The sequence below is a fragment of the Cervus elaphus genome, chromosome 8, assembly GCF_910594005.1.
Source record: "Cervus elaphus chromosome 8, mCerEla1.1, whole genome shotgun sequence".
NCBI classification, from domain to species: Eukaryota; Metazoa; Chordata; class Mammalia; order Artiodactyla; family Cervidae; genus Cervus; species Cervus elaphus.
The window spans coordinates 38,105,001-38,125,522 of record NC_057822.1 but is presented as its reverse complement, the minus strand read 5'-3'; the positions used below and the strand labels follow the sequence as shown (position 1 = coordinate 38,125,522).

General features: G+C 44.3%; 1 protein-coding gene and 1 non-coding gene across 2 annotated transcripts in view; both read right to left on the bottom strand.

Moving 5' to 3' along the window:
* Positions 1 to 20,522, bottom strand: part of PLEKHM3 (pleckstrin homology domain containing M3) — a 203,804-nt gene that overhangs the window by 64,088 nt on the left and 119,194 nt on the right. The window lies entirely within an intron of this gene.
* LOC122699013 lies at positions 1,320 to 1,442 on the bottom strand. The gene has a single exon (XR_006342505.1). It is a non-coding gene; the product is annotated as a small nucleolar RNA SNORA26 (small nucleolar RNA).

Below are 20,522 nucleotides of genomic sequence, written 5' to 3'. Positions count from 1 at the left end.
AGTCCAACTCTCACATCCATACATGACCACTGGAAAAACCATAGCCCTGACTAGACAGACCTTTGTTGGCAAAGTAATGTCTCTGCTTTTTAATATGCTGTCTAGGTTGGTCATAACTTTCCTTCCAAGAAGTAAGCATCTTTTAATTTCATGGCCGCAATCACCATTCACAGTGATATTGGAGCCCCAAAAACTAAAGTCTGACAGTGTTTCCACTGTTTCCCCATCTATTTGTCATGAAGTGATGGGACCGGATGGCACGATCTGAGTTTTCTGAATGTTGAGCTTTAAGCAAACTTTTCACTCTCCATTTTCACTTTCATCAAGAGGCTCTTTAGTTCTTCTTCACTTTCTGCCATAAGGGTGGTGTCATCTGTATATCTGAGGTTATTGATATTTCTCCGGGCAATCTTGATTCCAGCTTGTGCTTCATCCGGCCCAGCGTTTCTCATGATGTACTCTGCATATAAGTTAAAGAAGCAGGGTGACAATATACAGCCTTGACGTACTCCTTTTCCTATTTGGAACCAGTCTGTTGTTCCATGTCCAGTTCTAACTGTTGCTTCCTGACCTGCATACAGGTTTCTCAAGAGGCAGGTCAGGTGGTCTGGTATTCCCATCTCCTTCAGAATTTTCCACAATTTATTGTGATCCACACAGTCAAAGGCTTTGGCATAGTCAATAAAGCAGAAATAGATGTTTTTCTGGAACTCTCTTGCTTTTTCGATGATCCAGCAGATGTTGGCAATTTGATCTCTGATTCCTCTGCCTTTTCTAAAACCAGCGTGAACGTCTGGAAGTTCACAGTTCACGTATTGCTGAAGCCTGGCTTGGAGAATTTTGAGCATTACTTTACTAGCATGTGAGACGGGTGCAATTGTGTGGTAGTTTGAGCATTCTTTGGCATTGCCTTTCTTTGGGATTAGAATGAAAACTGACCTTTTCCAGTCCTGTGACCACTGCTGAGTTTTCCAAATTTACTGACATATTGAGTGCAGCACTTTCATAGCATCATCTTTTAGGATCTGAAATAGCTCAACTGGAATTCCATCACCTCCACTAGCTTTGTTTGTAGTGATGTTTCCTAAAGCCCACTTGACTTCACATTACAGCATGTCTGGCTCTAGGTGAGTGATCACACCATTGTGATTATCTGGGTCATGAAGATCTTTTTTGTACAGTTCTTTTTTTTTTTTTTTTTTTTTAATTATCGCAGTAAGTTTATTTATTTATTTATTGAAGGTCAAGTTTAAATTTAATGACTTTGGTATTAACTACACACATACTAGTAAGTGCTAAGACTTAAAATCTTCCAGTTCAGTTGTGACTCCAGACAGGATCCAGAGAAGAGTTCTAAAAATCTCTTCTCTGGGCTTTATGGAGACTTTCTTTACCCTCCTGTGTTAGCCTCTTATGGCACTGCATCAGCCTTAAAAGGGCACTGGAAAGGGTGATTTGTACAGTTCTTTTGTGTATTCTTGCCACCTCTTCTTAATATCTTCTTCTTCTGTTAGGTCCATACCATTTCTGTCCTTTATTGAGCCCATCTTTGTATGAAATATTCCCGTGGTATCTCTAATTTTCTTGAAGAGATCTCTAGTCTTTCCCATTCTATTGTTTTCCTCTGTTTCTTTGCATTGATCGCTGAGGAAGGCTTTCTTATCTCTCCTTGCTATTCTTTGGAACTCTGCATTCAAGTGGGTATATCTTTTCTTTTCTCCTTTGCTTTTTGCTTCTCTTCTTTTCACAGCTATTTGTAAGGCCTCCTCGGAGAGCCATTTTGCTTTTTTGCATTTCTTTTTCTTGGGGATGGTCTTGATTCCTGTCTCCACATGTGTTAATTAATTTCAGTTGACTCACTTGTTTGCTTAAGTAAATACATTTAAAAATGACAGTCTTCTATGAATACCATAAATGGTAGTCCAGGATCCCTTGCCATAAAATCAAGATAACCTAACTGTTGAAAGGTCCTGAGCTTCCAGTAACTCTGAAAGGGAGATATGCAGGTATTAGGGGTTCAAGTCCCACCAGCAATGGAATGAAACTTTGCTTGATACAACCTCAAGGAAATGTCATTTAATGCCATGACCATGTACTGCCTAAAAGCATATCTTATACCAACTAATATCATTTTGGTAGACGTTCCATAGAATCAGAGGTATCCTTACATAGTAATTAAGAGCAATGGCTAACTCAGTTCAAATTTGGAGACTTTCCCATGTACCAGCTAGTGACCTTCAGCAAGCCATTTCCCTTCTCTGCTTAGGTCTTCATCTATGAAATGGGGATAACAATAATACCCACTTCATTGTGAGGGTCAAACAAGTATCTACAGGTATAGTTCTTAGAATGGTAAGTGACAGGTATTAAGAGCTCAAAATGTTAACAGTTATTCTTCTTATCCTACACTCAGAGGAACACCACAAGGTCTAGGCATCTGTTAGAGACTATATTAGGCCTATAGTGATACAGTAATATGTTTCTGTAGAAAACATATAGCTAGAGAATAAGAATGACAATTCCTTTGCTAATTTGTATTAAAGTGAATAACTTGGTAGACATGCATCTAAGGCAACTCATTGTTCATTTAGTTTGTTTCCTTCCATGGCCCATTTTCTAGGTCAAGAGCAAGTCTGAATGATATATTTTTGCCTCTAAGGCAGAGTACACGATGCATTTGACACAAAAAGATTACACCATAGAGAAAGGCTTTCAGAATCTTAACTGCAAGTCACTACTTAGGTAAACAAGACCATCTAAATATACTAGGCTTCTAAGTATGAAATTAATGTCGTCTCTATTTAGAGTAAACAATAGAATTAATGTAGGATTGAACCCTCAGAGTGGGGGGATTTAACCGTCACATGTTATGATTTAATTTATATTATGAAATACAGTTCAGAAGGACTTACTCATTACCAAGTCATCAAATAAATGAGCTAACATCAAAAAGCAGGAGTTCTAGGGGGCTCCTAAGATGGATTAGTTGGTCTTGAACAAGAAAGTCATATATTAACATATCCTAAGCTGTTGCCTTTCATGTGTCTCATCCCTTTTGTCCCTGGGACTATATTTAGCACAGTGAGAACAGCAGCACTGCCAGGGCAGTCAAGTAGAAAGAGAGGGTATTAATTTAGTAGATCTTGGTCAAGGTTAGGGCAAGAGATAGTGGACAAGTACATATTTAGTTTATTAAACTACAAGATAAGGTCAAATTGAAAATTTATAGTTAATCTCTAGACCTTCTAATGGGTCTACTTGGTGGAGGTCTCATTCAAAGGAGCTGGATTTTAAAAATATCTTCCCCAGTTTGTTTACTGTAGATCAGTTTCTGCCATTGCTACAAGATGCTTCTTGGTAGCATCTTTTTCTCCCCCTCTTCCCCACTCAACTTTGGCTGTTTCTTCCTCTAGTGTCTCAAGTTGAACATCTCAGCTTTTCCTTTTTGCTGTCATGATCCTCCATTTGTAACTTGCCTCCCTTTTCTCTCCAGCCCCCTTCCTTGCAAGGCTTCTCTTCTGATGAGACCAGGTTGTCATCCTCAATATCCGTGCTCTTCCAGGCAGGTCCCCAAACTTTTCTAGTGTATTCAGCATCAAACATTAACTATTCTTTCTAAAAAATGTAATCTTTCATTTCTTCGCCTCTTCCTTCCCTACCATCAAGGATATTTTTTGGAAGAATTCCTTCACTCTACTTTTATGTCTATAAGTAACAGAATGTTCCAAATTTTGGAAGTGGAATTAGGTCACATCTTTTAATTTTCCTTTGTACCTTTTCCCTAGCACTTCGTTTAGAAGCTGAGCTTGAGTTCTTTAAGAAACCAAAAAGAGCTGAATAAGCCCAGATGCAGGGCTTCCCTGGTAGCTCAGTCAGTAGAGAATCTGCCTGCAATGCAGGAGACACGGGCTCGATCCTGGGTGGGGAAGATCCCTGGAGAAGGAAATGGCAACCCACTCCAGTATTCTTGCCTGGGAAATTGCATGGACAGAGGAGTCTGGCAGGCTACAGTCCATGGGGTCGCAAGAACTGGACACAACTCGGCAACTAAACCACCACCACCACCAAGCTCAGATGCAAAGCAGTGAATTCCCTTCCCCTTTCTTTACTGAGTTTGCATCTGGTCTGGGTATATAATCAAAGAATGCCCGGGACTGGAGCTCAATTAACCTTAACTACTAGCAGTGGCTCTAGCTTTCAGTGAACCCTACACCCTACCTATAAGTGGCCTCTATACCCTGGTATAAATTAACGCCTGTGGATCTGTCTGATTCCTTTACAATGATCTGAATAGGTCATTTATGAAAGTAAACAGTGCCTTAGAAATATCACTCCACCACCAAAATAAGGAACAAAATCCTCATATCCATTCATGGGGAGCCTGCAGAACGCTGGGCACTGTTCCAGGTGCTCAGGATATGGGTGAACAGCTCCAACAGGCCCTGTTCTCCTGGAGCAGTGACTTCCTGAGAGTATTTAAAGGCCAAGGAAAATGATCACAGTCACACTGGTCAAGGAAATCAGGCTAAAACCATCCTATTAAGGAAGAGGGGGGCAAGTCACTGGTGGATGGGCCACTGTTAATAAAACTCCACCTCCCTGAACTAGGATACACATTTAAGAGTGGGCAGGAGGTTTAAAAAAAAAAAAAAACTTAACCCAACCCAAAAGATAATGGGAATCATCTGTTCTGCTCTCATGTGCAAACCTATAATTTATGGAAAGATGGGAAAGAGAAAGTCCCTGAGGAGACCCAGCCAAGTTCTGCGGTGAAAATTCAACTCTACTCAAAGCTCAGACTGGAAGAGGTGGGGGTGGAGCGGAGCAAGAAGCCACAGGAAAAATAACACGTCCTGAGGTGGCCAGCTGCCTCTCCTTTCCGACTTCCAAGGCCATTACTGGGACAAGCTGCCTTCCTCCTCTTCTCCTGCCACCCTCAACCCGTCCCATCCATGGGTGATTGCTTTTTCCTCTTTATTTTTCATTCATTTTTTAAGGATCCCAAACTGGCTTTAGTGCTCATAATTCCTGTCACAAGGCAATGTCAACAGTATAAATTATAGGGCATCCGAGGAAGCAGGTAGTTAAGATCAAGTGCGAACATATGTTATTAAATTAAAATGGAGTTACCAGGAATCTTCAAATTATGGAGAAGAGACCATTTCCTTAAATATATGGCTGTGTATAATATATATTTGCATATATATGTGTGCACACTTACATATAAAGTAATTTACTACTAAAAATATGCTATACAACCTGATAGTAGCAAAGGCCATCATTAAATGCAGTGTCACTAGCAGAATCACTCTACCAAATTCTGATTTTGCATTTCCATTCTATATCAGAATGGCTACATATTGTCTTTTTTTTTTTGGTTCTTCTATTGGGGTATTGTTACTTAGCTTTATAATACTGCCTTTAAAGAGTATGGTTATTAACAAGTTGACTACTATTTTCAGTGTAATTTTTTTAATGCCAGTATCAGTGCAGTGCCATTTGAAAACATTTTATTACATTTAATAATTTGCTAAGGGACCTCGATAAAATGTCAATGTATACTTTACTAGTTTCCTTACCAGTCACGTAAGGTAAATTATAATCCATGTCAGAGATGAAAAAATTGAAGCCATCTAAACTACGAGAGATTGGTGGGAGAGGCAGAAGTAGGATTTGAAATAAATGCCAAATTGTCCAGGGAGGGAATCCCCTTTGAGCCATTTCAGAATTTCTATTGTCAGTTAAGGTGTTCTTGCTATTCACAGACAGCTAGAATTGCTAGTCAGACTAAAAGGGCGCAGCCTAAAGGCTCATCAGTGTGATAAATCTGCTGAACCTTACGGTGAGGGACTTTCCACAGCAGCATCCGTGGGGCTTTCACTATACACCAGGCATTCTTCTAAGCACTTTATGTATTTGTGAATTGCTTAACTTCGCCATCTTGTGAGGGAGGTACTTTAATCATTCTCATTTTAATGATAACTGTTTAAGTGACTTGCTCAAGATCACAAGATGCAAACCCAGGCTGTCTTGTTGCCAGCCTCTGTACTCTCAACTACTGGGCTACATGCAGAGGGCAAGCTGCAGCCACACAACAGGCCATGCTTATTTAAAGCTTTACTGCAAAGACAGGTGTTTGAACTCAGAACCAAATAGTCCCAAAGGTAAAAGAAAAAAAGATAAACATTAGCCGTCTTCAGTTCACAAAGGCTCACTATGCAACAACAGCCTGTAGTAACACACAACTCCTCTCAAGTTCATTCTCCTCCTCGTCTTGCTCTTCTAATAACTGATTAATTCAGCAGATGCTTACTGGGCGCTTCCTCTTGCATAGAAGATAGAGACTTGCATTCAAGGTTGACCCTTTCACTTACAGTAGTAGAGTTAGTGGCTCAGTCATGTCCAACTCTGCAACCCCATGGACTATACAGCCCACCAGGCTCCTCCATCCGAGGGATTTTCCAGGCAAGAATACTGGAGTGGGTTGCCATTTCCTTCTCCAGGGGATCTTCCTGACTCAGGGACTGAACCCAGGTCTCCTGAATTGCAGGCAAACTCTTTATGGTCTGAGCCACTAAGACGCTTTCACTTACTTATGGATTGCTTTAAAAGTTTCTGTGAGCAGGTCTAAGAGCTAAGCAACTCAGGTGACATTTTATTTGGGGAACGTGTCTTGTAAAGACTCATACTACTACCCTTTCTGCTCCCAGCCTGGGGACTGAGGACACCCCACTGGGCCAGCCCCTCCAGATCCCACACGTGAAGGGTGGATCTTTCTTCCTAAATGTATCTCTTTCAGGGCACTAACTCACTAGCACATGTGTCTTGTTATTTGCATTTTTAACCCACTGCATCACAGTTCTAACAGTTAACAAATACCTGAAAAGTTGTAAAATACAGTCCATAAATCAAAGTGTGCCAGTAGTTTCCTGAGAAGCTCATGATCATTTAAAAGTAACCTTTTTTTTTTTTAACTGTGGTAAATATACATAGCATAAAATTTACCATTTTAATATTTTTAGGTGTATCTGATTACTTGTGAATACACTTCATGGATTACTCTTCTAAATACTATAAACTACTACATCTTAACCATTTCATGGGTAATAAAATCACCATCCAGTCATTAAGCTGGTTTTCCTAACGAACTAGCCATAGTACTGTCTGAGAGACCAGCTTTTCTCCAGACTGGGGGCACTTCTGTCCTTGGGGGTGCCGCTTTCCTCTCCACCGTTGATGGACTCAGAAGCCAGCTCCGAGGTCTGAAGTTTCTTTGCCTCCCTCATCCTAAGCAGCTGAATCAACTTCTCTCTCCACCCCTCTCATTATCCCATTCCATCCACGCCAGTGCCATCCATGGGGTGGAGACTCAGCTTGTAAGTGTGCGGAAGAAAACCCCAGAAGCAAGAAACTAGAATAACTTGCCCCTGCTAACAAAACAAACCAGAAAACACAGGAGAGGCCAAGACCTCACAGTCGCTGAGTTCCAAATCCTTCCTTATCCCAAGGAGACAGACTGCCTGCCTCTCTATTCTAAGCTCAGGCAATGTGGCTTAAGCAAACTCATAGGAGGAATTCAAGCCTCAAGATCCATTTTCAGCTTCTCCTGGATCCCCATGTGCCTTTTTATCCTTACTCCATCTTGGCCAGCCAAATGTGAAAGCCTGTGTAAAGACCATTACATGCCTCACTTTGAAAGGGCTTTAATGCCCTTATGAACTAACTCCTGGCTGAAATCTTTGGTCCCATGGAAACAGAGAAAGCAGCGGCCAGTTGCAAAACAAAACAAAACAACAACAAAAAAGAGCTGTTATCTCTGTGTTAAATTAAACTCAGAACTGCTTAATATCTTGGCCAACTTACGCCACAACTATTTTGGCCCTTTCTGCCACCCCAAAGCCTTCTGTGGCCGAAATGCACCATGGTGCTGCTGTCTGACACTGTGCCAGCAGGCCTGTGCCAAAGCCAAGTAACACCCTTCCTTCTTGGGGTTTTGGGGGAGCAGGGGAGGGTTGCTAATTCCTTTCGTGACCACTGACTAAGAGCTGAGTGGCCAACAATTTGGTAAATTATATACACACCTAAAATGTCAGCTGCATCAGAGATTTTTGCTCTCTATCTTTCCAGTAGCTGAAGGGAAGAGAACCTTGAGGCTAAAGGCAATTCTAGACGAGTTGGGTTTCCTAACCACATTCGGTAGGAGGGCTATTCGCAGGACTCCAGGCATGCAGGATCCCCAGCAGCAAAGAATCATCTTTGATAAGTGTATATGCCAATGATTCAAACCAATGGAAAGGGATGGGAATTAAAATTAGTCACAGTTATAAACACACACGCACGAAAGAGGAGAGAGAGGAGCTCAACCACAAAAGTCCTTTTTGGAATCAGACTAGCCGTAAAATACAAAAACACACATGACACGGGTCAGCCAGTTTTGAATGTAGAATGTGTTAACTCCAAACTTTTGAAATGCAAAAAGCAAATTCATAGCACAAAGAATCCATATGTTTTTAGCCCTGCATTCCCTTTGGAACTGTAAGTTAATATATTCTGTGGATAATCCATTTCTGTGTTCTAGAAACTTGCTGTTTTTGACATCTACAGGTCAATGGGTTGGACAGTATGGAAATATTTTGACCACCATGGCAGAGGTCAGAATGCAAACATTTTAGGGGGTCTGGCCTGTGTGGGGGAAGCTGGGCAGGGGACTGGGCCTGACCACTACGATCCCAGTGTCTCCACTAAATGTCCTGGGCTCTGGGAACTCTTGCCACACATGGTGCTGGCCCTCTGGCACCTCATTTTCATCCCCCTTGCTTAGAATTCCCTCCCTCCACCCAGTGGAAAGACTTGGTGGGGCTTTGGCAATGGCAGGGCTCGGCCTTGCCACCTAGGGGATCCCGCTACCAGTCTGCCTTTAGAAATAAGACAGCCTCAGTGCTTGAAGCAGATGGTACAGTGTACTGGCTTGGAGCGCGTGCCCTTAGTGAAGGGACTCCTGTAGCTTCAGTGGTAATGAGGTAGTGGCTGGTAGTTATTGATTTTTGTTTTGATAAGTCTGAAAATTTTCATACAAAATTGAAAAAATTTGAAAAATAAGAGTATGTGCTAAAACAGGATGGCCTGGGTTTGAACCCCCGCTCCTCTACTTTAACTAGGAGGCTTTGGGCAAGTTCATTCCACTGGCAAAAGATGAATAATAATACTCCTGTCTTAGAGGGCTGTTGTGAGGATTACATGGTTAATCCATGTAGATTTTGAACAGGATTTGGCCTAAAGTAAGTACTCAAAAATAAAAGTAACTAACATTTCTTGAAAGTGAAACTGAAAGTCGCTCAGTCATGTTTGACTCTTTGCTACCCCATAGGCAAAAAGTCCATGGAATTCTCCAGGCCAGAATACTGGAGTGGATAGCCTTTCCCTTCTTCAGGGGATCTTCCCAACCCAGGGATCGAGCTCAGGTCTCCCACATTGCAGGCGGATTCTTTACCAGCTGAGCCACAAGGGCAGCCCAGCATATAATAAAAAGTAACTATTGTTAATCTAATTACTAGTATAACCTCCTTATTTTACAAAGATTTTAAGTGCCCGGGATAGAATGTGACTTGGTAAGAGATGGTTCAAGGTGCTCCATCATGTTTGACTCTCGGTCTCCCCAAGGACTGTAGTCCGCCAGGCTCCTCTCTCTATGGAATTCTCCAGGCAAGAATCCTGGAGTGGATAGCTGGGTAGCCATTCCCTCTTCCAGAGGATCCTCCCCACCCAGGGATCAAACCCACGTCTCCTGCATCTCCTGCATTAGCAAGTGGATTCTTTACTACTAGGGCCACCTGAGATACCCTAATACGTATGAGCAAGGATAGGCTTCCCTGGTGGCTCAGAGAGTAAAGAATCTGCCTGCAATGCAAGAGACCTGGGTTCGATCTCTGGGTTGGGGAAGATCCCCTGGAGAAGGGAATGGCTATCCATTCCAGTAGTCTTGCTTGGAGAATCCCATGGACAGAGGAGCCTGGTGGGCTACAGTCGATGGGTCACAAAGAGTCAAGACAGGACTGAGAAACTAACACTTTCACTTTTCAAAGGATAGGCTGCTGTCATTACTGTGGGTAGTGGGTTTCCTGAATGTTCCTCTTTCTCTGCTTGCTGCGACATGACAGTGGAATGAGCCCTTGGCCTTCAGTGAGACTGTGTCCTAACCACTCAGGAGCAAAGCCCTCAGGCTGAGAATCCTGGCTCTTTCTAGTCCCTTTCTTCCACTTATCAGATGATGAGTTCCTGCCTCCAGCAGGCAGTAGGCAGAGAAAAGAGAAAAAGGGGAAACTCCAACTAGTAGTTTTATTATCCACTATTGCTGAGACTTTCTCTGCACCCTTGACCTCTGCTCCAGCCAAGAATCCATTCACAATATCCTGCCTTGTTGTCAGGTCTACGCCTTCCCTTATGAATGCCCTGTCCTTTTATTGTCTGAGCTGCAGTGGGCTCTCTGCTATTAGCCCTGCCAAACATCAACCCACTGATCACCAGATAACCTGAGCGACGCTGCCCATATTAGGAGCAAACCCACTAAATTGCATATTATCTTTCATATGTTTTATTGGCCAACTTTTGTATGCTGGGCATTATTTCTAATTGCCAGTAGGAAATAAGGTATTAGGAAGACAATTTGTCTGTTGAAGAACTGATGCTTTCTAATTGTGGTGTTGGAGAAGACTCTTGAGAGTCCCTTGGACAGCAAGGACATCACACCAGTCAATCCTAAAGGAAATCAACCCTGCATATTCATTGGAAGAACTGATAATGCAGCTGAAGCTCCAATACTTTGGCCACCTGATGCGAAGAGCCAACTCACTGGAAAAGACCCTGATGCTGGGAAAGATTGAAGGTTGAAGGAGAAGGGGGTGACAGAAGATGAGATGGTTGGATGGCATCACCAAATCAATGTACATGAGTTTGAACAAACTTTCAGAGGTGGTGAAGGACAGTCCTGGCGTATTGCAGTCCATGGGGTCGCAAAGGATTGGACATGACTTAGCGACTGAACAACAACAAAAAAGGGATATACAAAAATCAGTATATTTGGCTTATTTTTGTAAGCTGTCATTTAGATTGTATTTGCGAAAATGCTTAGAACTTCTATTTAATGACAAAAAGTTGAAATACCAGTTGACCTTTGGCATACGGAAACCTTGCTGTTTGTTGCTTAGAACTGAAGGAGCTGAGAGGTGGTTCTCCTCCCAGGTTTCTGGCTGTGCCCCGAGCTTGGCTGTTTTATGCAGACTGACTGGGAAACCTCAGAAAGTAGGTACAGGTAGAGTGGCTTCCACAGTTTAATTGCTTCTCAAGGATCCTAAAATCATAGAACCAGGGCCGCAGGGCTGGAAGGGGCTGAAAAAATTCTTAATTCAACCTTTTCACTTCACAAATGAGGAAACTCAGGACTCAAGAAGTGAGGTGATTAAGGTGGTTTTTATCCAAATACACCTGTGATTCTCCTCTTGGGAACAGAGACAGGGCAAGGCCAAAGTCAGAGAAAAAAGTGGTCCAAAGTTGGATGTACTGCATGAATTTGTCATTTAAAGATGCCATATAGCTTTAACCACACAGGTTAACAGGGTTGAGAATAATCCCTATGAGGGTTAAGTTAAAAATCCATTAAAAATAAAAAGGAAACTTGGATTTTATAAGCTATGAGAAGTGATAAGGATGGAGATATTTTCAGAGGTAAGCTGTGTTTCCATTCCTCACTAAGACTTAATAGAACACATGGGTTCAGGGAGATGGAGAGGATTTCAACACAATTCAACACCAGTTCATTCTAGGAGTAAAGGCCCTTCAGTCCAGCTCCCTTCCACCTCAGTGTTAAAGGAAGCTAGAAAGCCAATTACTCTCGCAGCAGGGCCTCTCCCATACTCATGGAAGAACGTACTGGAAACCTGTGTGCTTTACAAGCAAGTAAAACTATAATTGCATTGGGAAAGAACACGGGTTCTCTTTGTTTCTGCCAACATTTCAGTCTAGTAAGCTCCTCCCTTCTATAGCTGCAGAAATAGCACAGACTTTTTTTTTTAGCGTACAAAATATGTATTCTACGGTTCTATAAAACTTAACACAATGCTTTTTGTTAACATTGAAAAGATAATCTCTGCACAGCCCACCAAAAGGGCATGCATTCTTCAGAGACAGGAGCTGAAGGTGCCCACCTTTATCTGGAAAGCAACACCCACCTTCTGGTTTAAGCTTGGAAAGTCTCTCAGCAAGACTAATGAAGGTGGCAAGGGTGGGAGGGTAATACCTGACTTGCTCCAGCAGAGCCTTAGGGAGATCTTGTTGCCTGGGAGAAAGGGGGGGATGGAGGGCTATCCAGGTGCAATCCTCCTTGTGGGGTCACTTGGGATGTCTGGTCCAGGGGACCATCCTGGAGGCAGGAGGAAGCTTTCCCTACCAAGGTGCTGCTCCATATGGTGACTCTGCTTCCCAGGTGGACCTAATAGTAAAGAACCCACCTACCAATGCAGGAGACATCAGAGATGTGGGTTCGATCCCTGGGAATATCCCCTGGGCTAGGAAATGGCAACCCACTCCAGTATTCCTGCCTGGAGAATCCCATGGACAGAGAAGCCTGGCAGGCTGCAGTCTGTCGGGTTGCAAAAGAGTCAGACATGACTGAAGCGACTTAGCATGCACGTGGGCAGCTGCTGCCACATTGGAGGAACCTGTGGCCTAGAGCCCCCTGCAGAATCTGAGAGGCAGAACGCAGGGTGCAGCCAGCATTACTTATGTTGTGACAACTGCAGTCTAGTGTCCACAGGGGCAGAGTCGCGGTGCCACTGAAGAAAGCTGCAGAGGGCCGTTTACGAAGGTCCATGTCTCCAGGCAACACTGCACCAGCAGGGTACCACGGGCACATCTCCTCTCTCTTAAGCCCTCTCTGTTAAGCAGAGGTCTAAGGGTCGTACATATTAACTTCTCTAAACCTCACAAGCACATTTCAGGGCAGGTACAATTACTACCCCTGCTGCAGGAATGAAGTGCTGCTGCTTTTTTTTTTAAACTTAAAAATTTTTTTAATTTTTAAAAAAATTAAAAAAAATTTTTTTTAAATATTTTGGCTGAAGCACGCAGGATCTTAGTTTCCTGACCGGGAATTGAACCCATTCCCCTCTGCAATGTGAGTGCAGAGTCTTAACCACTGAACCACCAGTGAAGTTCCTGAAGTGCTCCTTGAGGCACCAAGTGAAGTGACTTGCCCAGGGTCACCTAAGTGAGTCTGGGGTGAGCGTCTGAATGTGGGCAGCTGGCTTCCAAGGCTCCATGTATAACCACTGCACTGTTCAGCCCTTCTGCGATGCCTAAGGTCAGGTATCATCACTCCTTTGGAGACCTTTGCTCCAGGCAGAAACTTCATCCCCTGTTGCCCTCACACTGGTTTGCTGGTCTCCTGAAACTTCCTGACAGCCATCTTAGTTTTGATTTCTATTTAATTTTCCACCTCAGAAAGCAGTGCCAGGGAGGGGGGAATCTGCTGATACTTTTGAAAATGATTTATTAACCAACAGTTCGAGGAAATGAAGGGCTTCCTGGCTGCCACCTGACCTCTGTCTGCGGCCTTCCTAATGTTTGCATTACTTCCCTGACCTTGCAAAGTGACCTGGAATAGTTTGCCTGCTTCCTTTTGCATGTCCACTTTCAGAGCCCAGCTGTCAGCCTGTGCGAGTCTGTCAGTGAGTATCTCAAGGTTTCGAAATGGGGTGTGCAGCCTTTGGAGGAGCACAATCTAACACTAAGCTCCAAATTCCTTCCCATAATTGAGCATTCATTAAGTTTGACGGAACAAAAGCCGGCATTCTCTGTTATAAAGCAGGGGTCAGAACCAGTAGCTGTGTTTTGTTTGGCCTGCAGAGTGTTTAAATATTGAAAAATTTCACATAAAAATACGGATTTCCAGCTCCTCTTGGAGAAAAGGGAAGGGATAACAGCTCTGGGCTCAGAGGAACAGCTGTCCCCTTCAGAGGGGACACTCCCTGGCTTCTCAGCATGACCTGCAGACTCACCCTTGGCCTGCTTTGGGCATGGGTGCCGCTTTCCTGGCCTCTGCAGGAATTGGAGTCAACAAAACACTGTTCTGAAACCGCACTTCCCTCCCTTGAAATGTGGGCTGGCTTGGCTAGGCCGGTGGACCAGGATTGAACTGGGAGAGCTGGTGCTCCCAGAGGGCAGTGTGTGCATGCTAAGTCACTTCAGTTGTGCCCAACTCTTTGTGACCCTGTGGACTGCAGCCCGCCAGGCTCCTCTGTCCATGGGATTCTCCAGGCAAGGATACTGGAGTGGGTGCCATGCCCTCCTCCAGGGGATCTTCATGACACAGGGATCGAACCTGTGTCTCTTCTGTCTCCTACACTGGCAGGCAGGTTTCTCACCACAAGCACCCCCTGGGAAGCCCCCCACCTGCCAAGAGGGCAGACGCGGTGCTTTTTCTTTCCTGTCCCCGCACCTGGCACATAACTGTCTGGCACATAACAGACATCACTTAGGAGTCTAGCTAGAGTGACTAGCTCTCTGGGCAGGGGGGGAACATTTCTGAGTGACAGAAACCTGCTCCCCAGCTACAGAAGTCCAGGCTTATTAATGCTTCAATAGCTTTTTGAATGACCAAGGCTGCACCCTATACTTTTTAATTGGTTATGCTATAAAGATCTTTCTTGCTGTCACAAATGATATTGAATCCTGTTTAAAATCCCAGAGAGTGTGTTGATTGTTTATTAGAATTTAGCCAGAAATTTAAAAACAAAGAACAATATGAACAGCTGCCCCCATCAGCCTGCTAATTTTTCCTCAAGAGAGTTGGGGGTGATACTATGGAAGAGCAGTAAGTTACAAATGCAGATGGAATTGCAGGCCACTAGCACATGCAGCCGAGCTACCAGGGAAGCCAGGCTGGCGGGCTACAGTCCATGGGGTCACAAAGAGACGGATAGAACTAAGTGACTCAGCACAGCACATGCAGCCAAATGTTTCAGCTGAGACACACGCGCTAATGCCGTCCAATGAGGCTGCTCTGCTTCCTCAGTCCATCTCTAGATGACGTAGTTGTACTCAGTCGTGTCTGACTCTTTGCCACTCTTTTGACTGTAGCCCACCAGGTTCCTCTGTTTATGGGATTTCCCAGGCCAGAATGGGTTGCCATTTTTCTCCTCCAGGGGATCTTCGCAACCCAGGGATTGAACCCATGTCTCCTGTGTCTCCGGCATTGTGGGCAGATGCTTCACCTGCTGAGCCATCAGGGAAGCCCATCTTTAGAGCATCAAACAAACGAACTTTGTCTTTTTTTTTTTTTTTTTTAAATATTGAACTATAGTTGATTTACAATTTTGTATTAATTTCTTCTGTGCAGTAAAGTGACTTAGTTATACATATCTACTTTTTAATATTCATTTCCATTATGGTTTATCACAAGACACTGAATATAGTTCCCTAAGCTATACAGTAGGACCATGCTTATCCATTCTCTGTATAATGGTTTTCATCTGCTAATCCCACACTCCTAATCCTTCCCTCCCCTACTCCACCCGGCTTGGCAATCACACGTCTGTTCTCTACGTCTGTGAGCCTGTTTCTGTTTTGTAGACACGGTCATTCATGTCATATTTTAGATTCCCCATAAAAGTGATACCATATGGTATTTGTCTTTCTCTTTCTGACTTACTTCACTTAGTATGATAATCTCTAGGTCCATCCATATTGCTGCAAATGGCATTATTTCATCATTTTTTATAGCTGAGTAATATTCCACTGTGCATATGCATCATTTATACACACACACACATCTTCTCTATTCATTCACCTGTCAATGGACATTTAGGTTATTTCCATGTCTTGGCTGCTGTGACATAGAACAGTGCTGCTATGAACACAGACATGCAGGTATCTTTTTGAATTATAGTTTTGTCTGGGTATATGGCCAGGTGTGGGACTGCTGGATTATATGGCAGCTCTATTTTTAGTTTTTTGAGGAACCTCCATACTGTTTTTCAAAGTGGCTACATCAATTTACAGTCCCATCAGCAGTGTAGGAGGGTTCTCTTTTCTCTACTTCCCTTTCAGCATTTGTAGACTTTTTTGGGGCTCCAAAATCTCCATGGATGGTGACTGCAACCATGAAACTAAAAGATGCTTGCTCCTTGGAAGGAAAGCTATAGCAAACCTAGACAGTGTACTAAAAAGCAGAGACATCACTTGCCAACAAAGGTCCAAAAAAGCTACTATTTTTTTCCTGTAGTCATGTATGGATATGAGAGTTGGACCATAAAGAAGGCTGTGCACTGAAGAATTGATGTTTCTGAATTGTGCTGTTGGAGAAGACTCTTGAGAGTCCCTGGCACTGCTAGGAGAGCAAACCAGTCAATCCTAAAGGCAATCAACCCTGAATGTTCATTGGAAAAGACCCTGTTGCTGAGAAAGATTAAGGGCAGGAGAAGGGGTTGACAGAGGATGAGATGGTTGGATGGCATCACTGACTCAATGGACATGAGTTAGAGCAAGCTCCTGGAGATAGTGAAGGACAAGCAAGCCTGGTGTACTGCAGTCCATGGGGTTGCAAAGAGTCGGACACGATTTAGTGACTGGACAATAGACTTTTTAATAATGGCCAAGCAAATGAACTTTGAACATGCTAGAAACCTCCTTAGCCCCCAACTCCTGACTGGACATAGCCTTCTTATTATTATCCCTCTGCTCTTTGAAGACCAGCCACAAATGTGGTAGAATGGCTGGCATGAAGCATCAAGGGGTAACACCCTACTGGGTGTCACCAGATTGAAGTAGAACTATAGGTAGTCTCTACTAGTTCTTGGCACTCAGGCAGAATACAGGGGTTTAACCATAACCATCAGGCAATGCTAGTCCTTTTCTGAGAAAATGAGCCCTCTCAACTTCAGGGCTCTGGGCACATAGTATGTGCTTAATAAATATTTGCTGAATGAATAAATGAATAGAGAGAACACCCTGCTAGAGTCTGATGGAGAGCTGGGTTCACGTTTCAGATGTGCAGGTGGGATGAAAAGATTATAAATGTCACACTCCTTGTTGCTTGAGGCACATCACAGAGTCATTTCTGAGGAGGTTGATGCGATACCATCATACTTGTCCCGTGAATGTTCTGAGAGAATTTATCAATATCCTGAAGCATGCAGATGAACTGTCAGAATCAGTAATGAAAATTACTCTTCGTAAAGGTCCAAGTCAGTAACAAATTTTTCCTGCTTGCCTCTCTCCATGGGTTAGGTCACAGAAGGGTTCGAGGCTACCATGGCCTGGAAGTCCTCTTCCCATTGCCTGGCACCTGCTCACATCTATAGAGCCTCACATTTTAATTTAGAATCACAGCCACTCGGAAGCCTTCTCTGATGGCCAAGTTACTGGGTGTTCCAGTTACTACTGCTTGTAAACAAATTACCCAAAAACCTAGTGGTGTAAAACAGTCATTATGTTCAGATTCTATAGGTCAGGCTTTCAGGCAGGACACAGTGAGATGGCTTGTCTTTCCTCCATGATACCTGCAGCCTCATTGGAGCCTCTGCTGAAAAGACTTGAAGGCTAGGGGTGGTGGGAGTCATTTGGATGTATCTTTACTCACATGTCTGTTGGCTGATGATGGCTGTCAGCTGGAATGACTACATGTGACCTCTTTCTGCAGGGCCTCTGCACGGGCTAATATGGGCTTCCTTACAACATGGCGGCTGGTTTACAAGCGTGAGCGTTCCCAAAGAGAACCAGCTTGAAGCTGTATCACTTTTTAAGACCTAGCCTTGAAGTCACATAGCATCACTTCCATGGTCACGCTGCTGCTGCTGCTGCTAAGTCGCTTCAGTCATGTCCGACTCTGTGCAACCCCACAGACGGCAGCCCACCAGGCTCCGCCGTCCCTGGGATTCTCCAGGCAAGAACACTGGAGTGGGTTGCTATTTCCTTCTCCAATGCATGAAAGTGAAAAGTAAAGTGAAGTTGCTCAGTCGTGTCTGACTCTTCTCTACCCCATGGACTGCAGCCTATCAGGCTCCTCCGTCCATGGGATTTTCCAGGCAAGAGTACTGGAGTGGGTTGCCATTGCCTTCTCCAGGCCCATCCAAATTCAGAAAAACAACAACAACAAAAAAACCAGATACCCCTTCTCAATAGGAAGAATGTCAAAGTCACAGTGTAAGAAGGGCATGTGGGATGGGAGATACAGTTATGGATATCTTTGTGGAATATAACCTTCCACACTAGTTTAGATGTGTTTCCTGACTCTAGCTCCTCCTGAACTTAAAAACTGCTTGTCTGCCTCCTCCTGAGCCTGTGAGCTCAGTGAAGGAAGGAGCTGTGTGACTCACTCACCTTCTGTTCCCAGCACAGTGCCTGGCACACACGATTATTGAATTGAACCAAATAAAAAGGAAGAGTCAGAAGGACTCTTGGAACCCCCTTTCATGCTGGCTGTTGGTGGCATAAGGGAAGTTTGACCAGGGCAATAAAAGAAACACGACAGAAATGTACCCAAACACCTTTCTGCAGCCTAAGGCTATTCCCTGTGAGCATATCACGTATGATAAGGGAGTTTGCTTCCTTATTTCTCTCGGGCTATATTTTTCCTCCTTATATCTCTGTGCTATAAAAATGGCAAGTATGAGATGAGAGTACCCAAAAGGCTGCCTTTTTTTTTTTTTTTTTTCTTATACACACACTCGCGGTACAGCAGAAAGAAAGGAGTCAGAAAACCCCAACTTCAGTCTTGGTTCAGACACTGAGCAGAAGCCCTGGAGCTTTGATATGCTGGCTAATTTTTCTAAATCTCAATTTTCTTGCCCATAAAGTGGGTAGAAAAAAGGTGATAACACAATATACAAAAAAAAAAAAAAAAAGACTATTACAAAGTATGGTGGTTTTAAAATATACTCACATATTCTTTGACATACCTCCTTTTAGAAGATGGACTTTAATTTGTCCCGTAAATGTGGGCCTGACTTAGTGATCATTTCAAATGAACCGAGTATGGCAGAATATGATGCTGACTTTCAAGGCAAGGTCTCAGAGGTCACTCACAAGCCAGCCATCATGTCATGAGGACACCTGAGCAGCTCATGGAAAGGCCCATGGAAGGAGCAGCAGAGGACTCCCGCCAGCAACCAGCACATACTCGCCAGATGGGGCAGTAACCCGCCTTGGAGGGAGGTGGATGATGCGGTCCTGACCCACCAACGTCAGGACTGCAGCCTCCTAACAGACTCCATACCCACAGTGCCCAACTAAACTGCTGGATTCCTGACCCACAGAAACCATGGGAGGCAGCATTTACGTTTAAGTTACTAAGTCTTGGGGTAATTTATTATACAGCACTAGGTAACATATATAATTACACCCCACTAACCAACCAAAGGTATGGCCGGCATTTGTTTCTCTGAACACATGATGGGTTAGTTTTGATCCAAATACTGTCTTGCCTGCTCCCAGTGACTCAAAACATATTTATGTGTGAGGTGGCAGGCTGAGGAGGAGGTTGGGGGGGTGCTGGGGGGAGTCCAATTTCACCTTTAGTAAGAGCCACACTAACCTGACATTCTGTCTTTGTAAACAGGCCCTCACCTAGTCAGTAATACAACTGCTATTTAATAAGTGGGAAACAGCAGCAATAACACAACCCCCCAAATTAACAACACAACGCAGACGGTCAGAAGCCAAAGCAGTCGAGGGGGCCGGGAAACCGGACTCCAGGGAAGTGGCTTCAGCGCTGACCGAGCACCATCCGGTGGTGCGGCTGCATCGTCACCCAGCAGCGGGCTGTTTATACTCGGGGCGGGGGTAGGTTGGAGGGCACGGGTGGCTCACGGTTGGCTTCTGGAATCTTAAATCTCTGAGCTCTTTCTCACCTGGACAACAAGGCTCTCCATCCAGCACTCATCAGTCAGGGCCATTTTTCTCACCTGGTGTCCCCAGAAGCGCAAGCACTGTGCCCCTGGCTAGCCACGTTTTGTGTTGGCGTCCCTGCCCGCCGTCCCTAGCCCTCCGCTCGTCGGCGGGCTAGGTGTGTGGCTGCAGTCGGGTGTGGGGCCGGGGTCTGCAGGCAGGCAGTTTTCTCTCGGCAAAGACTAACCAGCTGGTGTAACGACAGCCTGCAATACCACCGTGTTGATCATCTGTGTTAACCCACTCAGCTAATCGGCCCCGACACGAAAACGCCAGCAGTCGTAATCAGCAGGCCTCCGAGGACCAGAGGCCTCAGGGAAGGAGTCAGGAGACCCCGGTTACAGACCTGGCACTTGTCACTTCCCCCTCTCCCCTCCCGCCAGGATCTGAAACCCTGGGAGACCGAACACGCGTTGGGAACTGTTCCCACCTGCTCTCCTGAGAAAGAGTGACTTTCCATTTGCTCTGCTACCAACCTGGCAATCCTTCAAAGAGCGACATTCGGTCCCTTCCCTTCACCGTGAAACATCACGTTCCCTTCAACATGCACTGTTGAAAACCCTCCTTATTTAAATGGCATGATT